This window comes from Sphaeramia orbicularis, chromosome 11 (assembly GCF_902148855.1).
Source record: "Sphaeramia orbicularis chromosome 11, fSphaOr1.1, whole genome shotgun sequence".
Lineage (NCBI taxonomy): Eukaryota > Metazoa > Chordata > Actinopteri > Kurtiformes > Apogonidae > Sphaeramia > Sphaeramia orbicularis.
In genome coordinates, this window is record NC_043967.1 from 42,859,475 (window position 1) to 42,874,829 (window position 15,355).

Genomic DNA, 15,355 nt, shown 5'->3' on the forward strand with positions numbered 1-15,355 from the left:
TAACCAAAGGGTTGGTGGTTCGAATCCTGGCTCCGACTGTCCATATGTCAAAGTGTCCATAGAAGACACTGAACCTTAAATTGCTCACAGTTGGATCTGGTGGATTTGGAAAGTGCTTTGGACACCATGAAGGTGGAGAAAATGTGCTAAATAAGTGCAGTCCATTTACCAGTTAAATCCAATGTTAAATAAACATGTTTAAAATGTTAAATCTACATGTTACTCTGTAAATATGTTTACAGTTGGATGTGTTTTTTACAGTATTGTTCTGGAAACCACAGCAAAAACAACAGGATTTTTTTACAGTGTGGAATGGGATTGTCTCTCTCAACTCTCCATATATTTTTTATTAGTACGTTTTTTGTTTTTTTGTTTTTTTTTAAATCAATTACTAGAAATTTCAGACGACCCCATTTGAATTCCAGGCGACCCCACATGTGGTCCCGACCCCAAGGTTGAAAAACACTGTCTTAACTAGTTGTTTATAATAATACATGAGAACCATGTTGACTCTTTATATTCTGTTGCTAACAGATTAAATAACAGTTTTCCCTCAATAACTCAACAAATACTGCTGCTTATTAATAATTAATAAGACACTGTTGCACATGAATTACAATTTCAGTTTCTTTGCTCAGACTGGATTTAAAGTTATACTCAGTCTCCTTTAATAAATCTTACTGAATATGGTTTGTTCTTATGCAACAAAACTGCAAATATGCCAAAAAACTGCCCGGATGAAAAATAGTCCCCATCGGCGTTATCTCAACAAATACTTAGATCCTTCCACTGGATAATTATTACCGCAGTGAATAATATGTTTCTGCTGCGATGAGTTCTTTAACCCTTTAACTGATGCAGCAGCTTCATATTTCTGAAACAACCACCAGTTTGATACAGAACATAAAGACTGGACTGTGTTTGAATGGAAAAAGGTCATGTGGTCTGAGGAGTCCACACTGACCCTGTTCAAGAGTCATGCATGAAATGATTACCCATCATGCCTAGTGTCTATAGTACAGGCCTGTGGGGTCAGTGTTAGGATCTGGGGTTGGTTCAGATGGACAGGTCTTATTGATCCATACGAGTTCACGCTAAATATATTTAGGAATAAAATACCATAAATAACAAACCCAGGTCCTATTAGTGATGTTTTATATAATAATAAACAAATAGACTGACAGACGAAGTATATTATGATCATAGATCGATTATAACTTGCTTACAAACAATAAGTAGTAATTAGAAGGTTATTGAGGGAAAAGCCACGCTCATGAAGAGGAATAAGATATTAATAAGTGTTTTATAATGACTGATAAAGGGCCAGTATACTGGTAATATGTTACTAAGCAGCTTGATAACAGCTGTTATCATGTTCATATCATATGTTTGTTATCTTCACTGGTTTTCAGTTTCTTTAAGAACTGATTTTAAAATTTCACTTTTTGTTTTTAGAGGTCTTAATGGCCTTGGCCTCCTTATTTATGTGATCTTTTATCTGTGTGAAACCCAAACAGGACCTTAAGGTCAGTTAATCGGCTTTTACTGGAAGTACCCAGAGGCTGGTACAAAGACTGGAGAGACCAGGCCGTCTAAGGGGCTGGGTCCAGGACCAGGGTTAGGGTTAGGGTTAGGCTCTGGAACAAACTGACCCCAGACATGAGAACAATCACTGACGCTGGCCTTTTTAAATCCAGACTAAAAACATATTTATTCAATCTGGCTTTAACATTCAGTCATGCAGTGACACACTACTTGTGTTTGTTTTTATTGCTGTTTGTTTTAATGTTGTCATTTCTTATTATTGTTTTTATAATGTTTTATTATCGATTATTATACATTTTTATATGCTTGATTTTATTGGAATGCACTTTGGTCACTTTAAGTCAATGCTTTTCAACCTTGGGGTCAGGACCCCACGTGGGGTCACCTGGAATTCAAATGGGGTCGCCTGAAATTTCTAGTGATTAATAAAAAAAAAACAAAAAAAAAAACAAAAAAAACAACGTACTAATAAAAAAATATATGATGAGTTGACAGAGACAATCCCAATCCATAAAAGACATGAAAAACTGTGAAGCTGAAACTGAAGCACTGTGGTTCTGTTTATCTGTCAAATGTTCATTGTGGTCAGTTTCAGATGCTGCAGCTCTTTCATAATTCATAGTTTGAGTTCTTGTTTGTTCAGTATTAATTGTCAGTCTTGTAAATCCAAGCTGGACTGACTGTACAGGGTGGGGAAGCAAAATTTACAATATTTTGAGGCAGGGATTGAAAGACAGTGTATGACCAATTAGTTTATCGAAAGTCATGAGAATTTATTTGCCACAAGAAAATTGACATAATAGAAAATGTTTTTATTCTATGTGTCCTCCTTCTTTCTCAATAACTGCCTTCACACGCTTCCTGAAACTTGTGCAAGTGTTCCTCAAATATTCGGGTGACAACTTCTCCCATTCTTCTTTAATAGTATCTTCCAGACTTTCTCGTAATAGTTTTGCTCATAGTCATTCTCTTCTTTCCATTATAAACAGTCTTTATGGACACTCCAACTATTTTTGAAATCTCCTTTGGTGTGACGAGTGCATTCAGCAAATCACACACTCTTTGACGTTTGCTTTCCTGATTACTCATATGGGGAAAAGATTCTGAAAAGGTATGGATAATAGTGTTAGGTATGATTATGACATCAATATATGTTTGGTTTCAAAACAATTGACGTAGTGCCTGCTGAGAAAAAACAACTAAATGTTCATTGTAAATTTTGCTTCCCCACCCTGTATAAACGCACATGAACATTAATACGTTGTCGACTCTAATCTGTTTTAATGAAACACTGGAACAAATCTGGGATCAGAACACCTGTTTGTGCATTCACATCAGTCATTAAACTCTGCATCACTGTCATAATTATGTCGTGACTAAAAGTCTGTGCAGCTTTCTGATGAAACTCATAACAGATGTTTTCATTCAGATTGTTTTTTTTGTGATGCAAGTGTTTTTTAATGTGAAACTCTCCCACCTCCCTTCGACCTGTTGTGCGTCTTCTATTCAGAGTTGACAACCTGCCAAACCAAACCAAACCTCATGGAACTTCTCAAACAAAGACACGCTTCCTTGCTATTCCAGGGCGTCCGGCTCTGCTAGTCACAGCTCGACTGATCAGATAATCTCGCTTAACGCTTCCTAAGAACATCATTGTTTCACAGTCGGTCGATATTAGACTTTAAGACATGTGTATTTTACCACAGTGAAATGTCGAACTTTAAATATGCACATACTGTAAAATTTAACAAATTGCAATATGTGTGATTGTTAGTTTAATCAATGTGGTCACCTGTGGTCAGTTAAAACACGTCCATCTGTTTGCATTCATTGTTTCAGAGTACAATAGACATGCACAGGGGAAGTCTACAGGAATTCCTGGCATCCTGAGCTCTGTGCACAGAGGTCTTCAACTGGAACTCCCCATGAGAAGGAGGAGGAGGGTGTTCCTCAGAAGGGGTGGGACTTATCGGCTAGACCTGCCATATATTTGACCACAGACTACACAGGACTGCCTCTGAGATGTTGGGAGAACTTTAAAATCCCAGCAAACTCCCATCAGGCTCAGACTGACTCCTAACAGTAAAGAGCGGGATCCTGTTTTTCCCAGAAGCCTCAGGTAAGAGCATTCAACTTTTACACCCGGGTGGAAAATGCACAATTTCCTGTATTTGTTTAAAAAAAAAAAAAATCCAGTGAAAAGCTTTTTTGTTGTTATTCAGAGTGGTGTTAAATAAGAAGAAAAATACACTTTACTGCAGTTTAGTTTGTCAGAAAGGGACTACGTGGAGAATGACAGGGTAATAAAAGCCAAATGTGAAGAAAGTTTGCGTGTCCTGGACTGTCAGCCCACACCCTGCAGATAAAAAGGGAAAGCAAACATTCTTCAGTGATTACCTTTGACCACACTTGTATAAATATAATGTTATGTGCTAACTAGGCTTGTAGGTCTGTGTGAAGGGTAAATACTGTGGCTGCATCATCCTCTGAGCTGCTGACACTGTTATGCAATTCAACACCATATTCCTGTTTTATTGCAAAAGACTGCGTTAAGGCACAGCAGCAATAAAAGGTGACGAAGCAAATAAGTCAGAGGTGATGAAAAAGAGGAGAGTGGAAAACTGCAAACAGATTGTGAATCTTTAGACTCTACAATTATTTCCCTTAAGGCACTGCGACAACTTCTTTACTACCAAATACTTGGCTTAAAGGTAGAGTCAGAATGAATTATAACTCATATAGACAATATGGGTGTAACCTGTTCTGAAAAACCATAAATCAGTCAATTCATAGTATAGTATGAAAGGTTTTTGTTCCAGGACGATGATTGTCAAGGAGATCAATAACACTGGGTTACAAAAAAATGTTTTTGCAAGTTGTCTAGGTTTTTTCAACTGAATTAGGACCATTTTGCACCGCTAAATCCAAAAATGACATCTGTTTTATTCAATCAGGTCAGGTTTTTTTGCTAATTTGGTTTTAAAAAATTTGATCTTCTCACAAAATTGATTACATTTTTGTGACTTTATCAGTTGATTTTTTTATATAGTTCTCACCCAAAATAGGTTTTAAGAGAAAAAAAATCATTTTCTAACAGGATTCCTGTTAGGTACAATGGTGTATTCATCGCAGATGTAGCAGAATACGTCAGGTTTATTTTTGCAAGATCTTCTAGTCGAAGCCATTTCATTCACCTGTAATATTAAAAAAAAACATTAATCATAAATTGGCAAAAGTAAAATCTTCAGAACTCATTTATTGCAAGAAATATGAAAGAATTTTGTATCATATGATGTGAAAATGCCCATAAATGTAAGCAAAAATGTTAAAAAGCCAATATGTAGCATAGTTCAGAAAGTTGACCTGACTGAGCAAAATTCATGTGATTTGTGGATTCAGCACACCAAAATTATCCTAAATCAGCTCAAAAAACTTAAACAATAAATTTGTTGTTGACCAGTGTAATCATTCTTTGGTAGTGATATACGCTTTCAGTTATTTTGTTTCATTTATTTATTTATTTTTAAACATTATAGAGGTTTTTTGTTTTTTTTTTTTCTTATTAAAACATTGTAGAGCAGGGGTGTCAAAGTCATTTTAGTTCAGGGTCCACATCCACCCTAATATGATACAAAGTGGGCCGGACTAGTAAAGTAATATAAATAATAGGATAAGAACATTTGAGTGAAAAAAATAAATTCTGTAAGGAAAATGTTTACATCTACGAACTGTTCTAAAATGAACAAATATGAACAACCTGAACATTCGTTAGTAAAATAAGTGCAACGTTAACAATGTTACACCTTACCTCAGGGGTGTCAAACTCTGACCCTGCGGAAACCCTGATATTGCTTGAAGCAAAGTGTAGTGTTACCATGGCAACAGATGGAACTGCATCTGGTTTTAAGAGGCTACTTATTACCTCCGCCAAGGAGATGATGTTTTCATTAGGGTTTGTTTGTCTGTTTGTTTGTCTGTTAGCAAGATAACTCAAAAAGTTATAGATGGATTTTGATGAAATTTTCAGGAAATGTTGATACTGGCACAAGGAACAAATGATTAAATTTTGGTGGTGATTTTGGGGGGGGGGGGGTAATGGGCCTTTGGCGGAGGTTTGCGGTGTCCAAGTGCTATTCTACTTCTGATATACTTCACGAAAGTAAGGTAACTTACAATAATAGGTTATTTTTTCATTTCTTTTCTTACAAATGTCAAATTCAATCAACATAATTAATCAAAGACAACACATGGATTATGTCTAGTCATGGAGATAATTCCTTGTAAACCTACAGCTGATGGTGTTAAAATGTAGACTAGTGAATGGAGGGACTTTTACACCATTGGTTTCTGATCTGCCAGGAGTTTGAGATTTTGCCATTGTGCATGTTGGTTTTTTGGAGCCAGAAGTGACCATATATGAACAAAAATGGTGGAACTAGGGGAGCCTGAGGGCACCTTTGGGCTGTTTTTGGATCCAACCTGAGCACCTGTCAGATGTTTTACCACCATAGGATACTTCTACACTGGCTTAATTTTTGAGCCAAGGTCCTGAACATTGTGATACACTCTGGAATTTCCCCTTGTGGGAGTTATCTTATCTTATCTTATCTTATCTTATCTTATCTTATGCATATCCTTCTCCAAAAAAAAAATCCAAATCCCTTTCTCTTATCAATCACATGATCAGTTGTCAGATGTAAATACATCATTTCCAGAGGGAATTATTAGAAAGTAATAAAAGAAAGAATGTCTAATGCAGGGGTGTCAAACTCATTTTAGTTCAGGGGCCACATTAAGCCAAATTTAATCTGAAATGGGCTGGACCAGTAAAATAATAACATAATGATATATAAATAATGTCAACTTCAAACTTTACTCTATGTTTTAGAGTGAAAAAAGTAAAATTATGCAATGAAAATGTTTACACCTACCAACTATCCTTTGAAACAATGTGAATAATATGAACAAACTGAAATTTCTTAAGACAACTAAGTGCAATTTTAACAATATTATGTCTCAGTTTACAACTTACAGCCCACAGTGGATCAACAAATACAGAAAACATTTAATAACAGGCAGATTATTCAGACATTTTAAAATGTTCATATTTGTTGAGGTTTTTTTGTGTTTTTGTGAAATGATAGTTTTAGTGTAAATGCAGTAAAATGACATGAAAGTGTTTCCATTTACAAAGATAAAAATTTGGAGTTGTATTTATAGGATATTATGATAGTATTTTACTACACTACTAGGACACAGCGTTATGAAGACAGCTTTGTTCCTGCCGCCGTCACTGGGCTCAGTGACATTGCACTTTACTAACTTATTTTAGTTATTTATCCCATTTCTTTGCTAAATTTATTATTATTATTATTATTGTGACTTCAAATTTTTACATTTTTAAATTTTATGTTCTTATGCTGGTTTTCATCCCGGATTGTTTTTATCTTTTCTGGTTTTTATTGTGTTTTATTGCATCTTGTTTTTATTTATTTGATCTTATTTATTTATTTATTATCTTTTTATGAGCAATGTAACAAAACGATACAAAGGAGCAGAATTACAATGCATTCATTATACATTGCCTTTTTTATATCATTTTTCCCCATTCCCAATCCAACCCAAAGGCCCTCCGAGAAGGGGCAACAGCAGAAACAAGAACATCACAACAGTCTCTGAGCAGTAGAAAATTAAATAAGTACAAGCAGTATCAAATCTGTGATGTACAAGAATATTAACTGAGCTAATGGAAACAAAAGAAAATAAAAATAAATAAATAAATTAATTAATTAACAAAAAAAAAAAAAAAAAGTCATAGCTTGTAGATACCTGTGTTTACTTTTAAATTTTAGACATTACCTAGATGTATCAAATGTGACAATAATTGGTAGACAGAACAAATTACAACAAAAAACAACAATACCTAAACAATAATAAAATAGAGTAGGGTGGAGGTGTGAGAGATCAATCTGAAGGCAGCGTTTGTAAAGACTGAAAGTAATCTAAAAAAGATTGCCATTTATTAAACAATTTAGTTGAGGAGCCTTGTAGTGAGAGTCTAATCTTTTCTAATTTAAGAAAAAACATAATATCTTTAAGCCAAAATGAAATAGACGGGGGTTTAGGAGACTTCCACAAAAGTAAGATACGTCGTCTTGCAAGGAGGGATGTAAAAGCTATTATATCAGACTCTATTTGGTTAAAACAGGAGTCAACAGGGAGCCCAAATATCGCTATAAAAGGGCACGTATTGATATTTTTCCTAAGAATATTACTCATGATCATAAAGTAATCACCCCAAAATTTCAGTAACTTAGGACAGGAAAAGAACATGTGGGTTAAATTGCAGGGAGATCCCTCACACTTATTTATTTTATTCTTTAACTTATCCATGCTGCTATACTGATGAATGGTGGAGCACTGAGCACTTTTTGTCTTTTTGTCCTGTCTGTAAGCGTGATCAAGTACCTTACATTACCTTACATGTTCAACATATGTATTGTTGTAATACCAAAGTAATCTACCTACAGGTATAAATAAAGTAACCTTGACCTTGATCTGACACACTGGAGATTAAATTGGTCTGTATGTGGAACCTGAACTAAAATGATTAATATCTTCAGTTTAATTTTTGCATTTCACAAATTCATTCCAGGGGGCAGACTGGACCCTTTAGTGGGCTAGATTTGGCCCCCGAGCCGCATGTTTGACACCTGTGGTCTAATGCATAGTAATTGAAATATACACAAAAATAAAGATAATAGACTTAGTATATACAGGAGCTATAGGGGGGATTTTTTCTGTTTTTATTCATCTAGACGTTTAACAAAAAATGAAAGCTGGATGCTCATATGTAACATGTTTGTAACTGTTGCTTTAATTTCATTACCTCCACCAAGGAGGTTATGTTTTTGCCAGGGTTTGTTTGTCTGTTTGTCTGTCCGTTAGTGTGCAACATAACTCAAAAAGTTACGGACAGATTTTGATGAAATTTTCAGGGTTTGTTGGAAATGTGATAAGGAAGAAATGATTAACTTTTGGGGGTGATCCGGAAGAAATCCTGGATTCTGGATCACTTTGAAATTTTCGTTAACATTGTGGTAAATGGGGCCAAAATTTTTGTTTCCCAATATCTCGCTTAATTATTGACCAAAACTCATGAAATTTAACTCAGGAATTGACAATGGGGTCCTCTATCACATTTCAAAGGCTGATCCGGATCTGATCCAGAAGGCGGATTTTATCTCAATTTATATAAAAAATGGGGGTGCCCTTACTTTTTGGCCTACTGTGCCTTTAATTTTAAAGGTAGAAATTTTTGACAAGCGCCATCGTGTAGCTCAGTCAGTTCCGCATCGGGAGTATGCCACCGGATTTCATGTAGCTTTAATACTTAAGGAGCTAGATCCCGAAGAAAACCGCCATTACGAGAAATGTGATTTTCGTGAATAACTACTGAACTAATAAGGATATAATTATGAATCCAGTTGCTAATGGTATGTTTTCGTGGTCAAGGAATCTTAAAATATAGGTAAAATAAATATGGGACTAATATTTATGGTGGAAATCACAATATGGGGGATTTGTGCAAATCTCATGCAATTTGACTCAGGGATTTACAATGGGGTGTTCTATCAAATGGCAAAGACTGATCCGGATCTTTCAAAAAGTTATGGACAGATTTGGATGAAAATTTCAGGAAATATTGATACTGGCACAAGGAACAAATGATTAAATTTTGGTGGTGATCGGGGGGGGGGGGGGGGCACTGATCTGCCTTGGTGGAGGTCTGCGCTCTCAGAGTGCTTTTCTAGTTACCTCCGCCAAGGAGGTTATGTTTTTGCCTGGGTTTGTTTGTCTGTCTGTTTGTTTGTCCGTTAGTGTGCAACATAACTCAAAAAGTTATGGACAGATTTTGATGAAATTTTCAGGGTTTGTTGGAAATGGGATAAGGAAGAAATGATTAAATTTTGGTGGTGATCGGGGGTGGGGGGGGCCCACGGGGGGGGCACAGACCAGAAAATTTCATCAAAATCTGTCCATAACTTTTTGAGTTATGTTGCACACTAACGGACAGACAAACAGACAGACAGACAGACAAACATAACCTCCTTGGCGTGGGAGGGCCCACGGGGGGGGGGGGGCACTGATCAGCCTTGGCAGAGGTCTGCGCTCTCCGAGTGCCTCTAGTTTAATATTTTTTTCTCAGTGACTACAGTGGATTACAACTACACTTCATTTGTAATTGAACTCTTTAACTCTAACACACTGAACTGGTTACTCCAGGTGCTGCTGCTGTTTTGCATTAGGCCTACATTTTTCTATCGAAAGTACAGGTGTCAGATTCTGTGGTTATAATGTCATGTCATGAAATGTCGAAACACAAAGTCACAGAAAACAGGATTTGCTGCATCGTCAGAACATAAATGAATGCTGTAAACGGTACTAGTACTGCAGCTGTGGTTAGTATCTAATTATCTGTGGTATCTAGAATGTCATTAGAGACATAATGTAAACTGACAATGTGGTGTCACTACAGCAAATGATAGATGGACTGCTTCTACACACAATACATGTCAAAGGAGAGAAATTATTAAATATTCAACCTCGGCCCTGGATCCCATAGACTTACACTGTCCACTCACTACAAATACTGACAAAACTGTTTTGTTTTTTTCTTCCATGTTCCATGTTTTTTTGGGAACTACTAATATGTCATCTAGCGGTCCATCTGTAATTTTTTTCCCCTGTTAATCAGATCTTAGTACAAATATGTAACGTCAGGCTTTGATTGACAGGTTTGTACGACACCTGCCGATCACACTTTCACTTCATTTAATAAAGCACTTATAAAAGTTACACTAACAAGACTGTATTATTACTTTACTACGTCATTTTACGGAGTCAGTTCACACCTCTGACCCCTTAACTTCTTGGAGTCCCGCCCCTTTTGTCCAAATATGGTCACTTCAGGCTCCAAAAGGCCAAATCGCAAACTACTGACCTTAAAGTAGCCGTTCAGAAACCAATAAGTGGTGCCACCATTCCTCTCTCTACTGGTTCTATACAGTCTATATGGTGGGTCCATAATATTATTGGGTTTTAAAATAATACAGCCATAGGAATTTTGTAAAAATACAAAACAGGTGTTAACTCTCTCTCGCTCTCTTTGTCTCTCTCAATATAGACAGCATTTATGGTTAATGTTTGTCATTTAATGTTGCTAGCCCACTTTATCAAGACAAAAGCTGTTTGTTTTAATAGCACAAAAAAGGCAGTTTATAATTTTATGCATTATGGAAGGTAACTTGTACAAAAAAATGAGGGTTTTTTTTTATTTTGATTTGACGTTGAAATTTGTCGACTGGCCATTCATCTGTTGATATTCTGTTCTAGGTGTATGAATTGAGATTGTAACTAATCTATACAGTAGTAGTTGGGTTTTTGTTTCCATGAATTTGGTGACAGATTGTTGCTTTACATATTTGAATAAAACAGTGTTTTTCAACCTTGGGGTTGGGACTCCACGTGGGGTCGCCTGAAATTTCTAGTAATTGATAAAAATAAAAACTTACTAATAAAAAATATATGGTGAGTTGACAGAGACAATCCCAATCCATAAAAGACATGACAAACTGTGAGGCTGAAACTGAAGCACTGTGGTTCTGTTTATCTGTCAAATGTTCATTGTGGTCAGTTTCAGATGCTGCAGCTCTTTCATAATTCATAGTTTGAGTTCTTGTTTGTTCAGTATTAATTGTCAGCCTTGTAAATCCAAGATGGACTGACTGTGCATATCCTGACCAAAGAAAATAAAATTCTTACTTAATGCAGTAATCTACACCTGGCTTTTCAGCCTCCGTCCACAATAATATACATTATATAGACTAAATGTCATCTCAAATTAACGTTACAACAAACTATTACATGATCAAAAACAAATCAATTTTAGGAAAAAAACAATTGTCTCTGTTTTGAATGTCTGGGGTTGCCAGAAATTTGTGATGTTAAAATGGGGTCAAGAGCCAAAAAAGGTTGGAAACCACTGATTTAATGTATTTGGAAGGTAACTTGTACAAAAAACGAGGATTTTTTTTATTTTGATTTGACGTTGAAATTTGTCAAAATCCAGTGTAACAGCCATTCATCTGTTGATATTCTGTTCCAGGAGTATGACCTGAGATTGTAACTAATCTATACAGTACTAGTTGGGTTTTTGTTTCCAGGAATTTGGTGACAAATTATTGCTTTACATATTTGAATAAAGCAGTGTTTTTTAACCTTGGGGTCGGGACCCCACGTGGGGTCGCCTGGAATTCAAATGGGGTCGCCTGAAATTTCTAGTAACTGATAAAAAAAAAACAAAAACAACTTACTAATAAAAAATATATGGTGAGTTGACAGAGACAATCACAATCCATAAAAGACATGACAAACTGTGAAGCTGAAACTGAAGCACTGTGGTTCTGTTTATCTGTCAAATGTTCATTGTGGTCAGTTTCAGATGCTGCAGCTCTTTCATAATTCATAGTTTGAGTTCTTGTTCGTTCAGTATTAATTGTCAGCCTTGTACATCCAAGCTGGACTGACTGTACATACCCTGACCAAGGAAAATCAAATTCTCACTTTGTGCAGTAATCTACACCTGGCTTTACTGCCTCCGTCCATAATAATATACATTATATAGACTAAATGCTGTCTAAAATTAATGTTTATTTGCAAATTGCAACATAGTGTAACAAACCATTGCATGATCAAAAACAAATTAATTTTAGAAAAAAAAAATCTCCGTTTTGAAAGTCTGGATTTGCCGGAAATTTGTGATGTTAAAATGGGGTCACGAACCAAAAAAGGGAACCAGTGGGTTAAGTGGTGTAAAGGGTTCTACAAATGAAGATTGATGGATTGATATCAATCTGTATAAATAATTACCCCAATTACTGTCAAAGGTTTTTTGTTTTATGGTTAGAATATCTTCACAAAATTAGAGGTAGAACACTGGAAATAATTAAATTAGTTAACAATATGCATAAGTTACAAATGCAAAATGAAACATTTTGTTTTTTATTTGACAATGTAAGCCAAACAAACCCTAAAGATAAAAAATTTATGATAATAATGGATCTCCTGAGATGAGCAATATAATTTTACATATCCTGACCAAGGAAAATAAAATTCACACTATATTATATAGCTTAAATGTCATCTAAAATTAACACGTATTTGCAACATAGTATAGAAAGCTATTATATGATCAAAAACAGATTAATTATAGCAACAAAAAAAAAAAGTCTCTGTTCTGAATGTCTGGGTCGCCAGAAACTTGTGATGTTAAATTGGGGTCACGAGCCAAAAAAGGTTGAGAACCACTGGTATAAAGCAAATATTTCATGTGTTTTGCCTGAATCTTGACTCACATTTACATAACAGCCAGTTAATTTGTAGTTTTTATCCATTTTCCTTCTTCTTTTTTCACCTACAGCTCCATAAATCCTCAGGTTTAGTGAACCTACACACCACATTATTGACTTGTTCTTTACAGAAAATGAGCCTCAGGTTAAAAAAAAATTCTTATTTTACTCAAACAGATCAGAACACAACCCAAAGGCCAATCAAAATGTAGAGCGTATTTCAACATGGGAACTATTTCTACATCATTATTGATCTGTTTCAGACCAGGAAAGAAAACGGTGGTGAATTGACTATTGTTAAAACCAGACAGTAAAGAGTGAAGCTATGTGATAAAAGTCGCCCTCGTTACATGTAATATATTTGCCTTTGGGATATGATAAGCAAACTCTTGAGCTGTAATAAATGTAAAGTTAACGTTCAACATCTTTAGAAACATTCAAACATTAACAGAGTGGGTGAAAGTCTGAAATGGTAAATTCAGCTGCAGGCAGAGTGGCTGTTATAGTGCAAACACAGGCCTTTTGGCTGGAGTTGTACTGCATGTAATGAAAACCAGTACACACCTTTAGTACACGCAGATGACAAATGACAGGACAGCTTTAGTTTTAACAGTAAGGCATTCACCAGCTATTGGAAAATTGTTGAATGACGGCTATCAATTAGCATTTTAGTGCAACATTTTCTTCTAAAGTATGGGACGCATGTGAATTATACTGTACAGAAAACAGCCTTGTGCACCGCTGAACTGTTTCATATTCAACAAAACACACTACACTACGCTACACACTACAAACAAATAATTAAGGATATTTTGAATTTTGGGGCTATTTTTTTCAGTTGGGATTCTTGCATAGCACTTTTTACTTTATTGTGTGTGAATTGAACTGAAACATATTTTTTTAATGACCAAACATAGTTTCATTTACAAATGGCAAAAATGACAAAAAAAAAGAAAAAAAAAGAAATATCTTTAACTTTTTGTTTGTAGTGTATGTGTATGTGAGGATGGTAAATGAGGTTAATTACTTATAAAAGATCCAAGGGACTTGATTTTTTTATTTATTACACATTTATTATGATGCTAAAGCAGGGGTGTCAAACTCATTTTAGTTCTGGGGCCACATTCAGCAAAATTTGATTTGAAGTGGGTCGGACCAGTAAAACTATAATCTATCTATCTATCTATACATATATATATATATATATATATATATATATATATATATATATATATATATATATATATATATATATAATTTATATATATATATATAATATAATATATAATATATTATATATATATAATGTCAACTCCAAACTTTTCTCTATGTTTTAGGGTGAAAAAAGTAAAATTACATTATGAAAATGTTTGGATCTATAAACTATCCTTTCAAACAATGTGAATAATATGAACAAACTGAAAAAAATGTATAATTTTAACAATATTATGCTTCACTATCATATCATTTACACATGTACATTATAACGTACAGATCACAGTGGATCCACAAATACACAAAACACTTAGTAACAGGTGGAATATTAGTAAAATTGCACTTACTTCTCTTAAGACATTGCAGATTCATATTTGTTCAGGTTATTCAGATATTTTTTGCAATATTATACTTTTTCTTAGTGTAAATAGCGGAAAATATTTACATTTACAAAGAGAAAAAATTGGAGCATTTATAGGTTATTATGGCCCACTTGAGAATGAATTGTTCTGAATGTGGAACCTGAACTAAAATAATTATTAATATCTCAGTGTAATTTTTGCATTTCACAAATTCATCCCAAGGGCCGAACTGGACCCTTTGGTGGGCCAGATTTGGCCCCCGGACCGCATGTTTAACACCTGTGAGCTAAAGAATAGACTGTTCTGTGGAGAAGGGGTAGGATTAAATAAGTTCGACCTCCTCCCACTCCTTTCCAAATGTGCAAATGAAGTCATACTTTATACTTTTCTTTTCTTCTTTTGTTCAGACAAGGTATAGTTTTTAGATGTTACTTGCTTGACAGTTTCGACTGTGACTCCAGTCTTCCTCAGAAGAAAAAAGAAAAGTATAATGACATTAACAGAAGACAAAATGAACATCATTAGCCTGAAGTCATACTTTCTTTGTTTTCATGTATAAGTTTTTTTTCCCCATAATTTCTTACTAGCTGTTTTATTTCTAAGGACTAAGTCAGATTACTTTGCTTTGTTGCATATTTGAAATAAACTAAACCATCTAACAATGAGCAGGTTTGGTAGTTTCATAACTGTCGTCCCCAACACGCCCTTTTTTTTTCCCAGAGTGATTTCATTCAGTCCTGCAGGCGAGGACCTCATCCTACAAATAAAACCCACAGACTAACCTATCAGCACGAGGGGTGGATGGGGCTACCGGTACACATT

The 15,355-nt window shown here is 35.1% G+C and overlaps 1 protein-coding gene across 3 annotated transcripts in view; it reads left to right on the forward strand.

The window, feature by feature from the left end:
• Positions 1-3,543: 3,543 nt before the first annotated feature.
• Positions 3,544-15,355, forward strand: part of eppk1 (epiplakin 1) — a 41,892-nt gene continuing 30,080 nt past the window's right edge. For all 3 annotated transcript variants that reach the window (XR_003936610.1, XM_030147350.1, XM_030147349.1), the window contains exon 1: positions 3,544-3,664. The gene's annotated coding sequence lies outside the window, so the exon portion shown is untranslated. The remainder of the gene's footprint in view (positions 3,665-15,355) is intronic.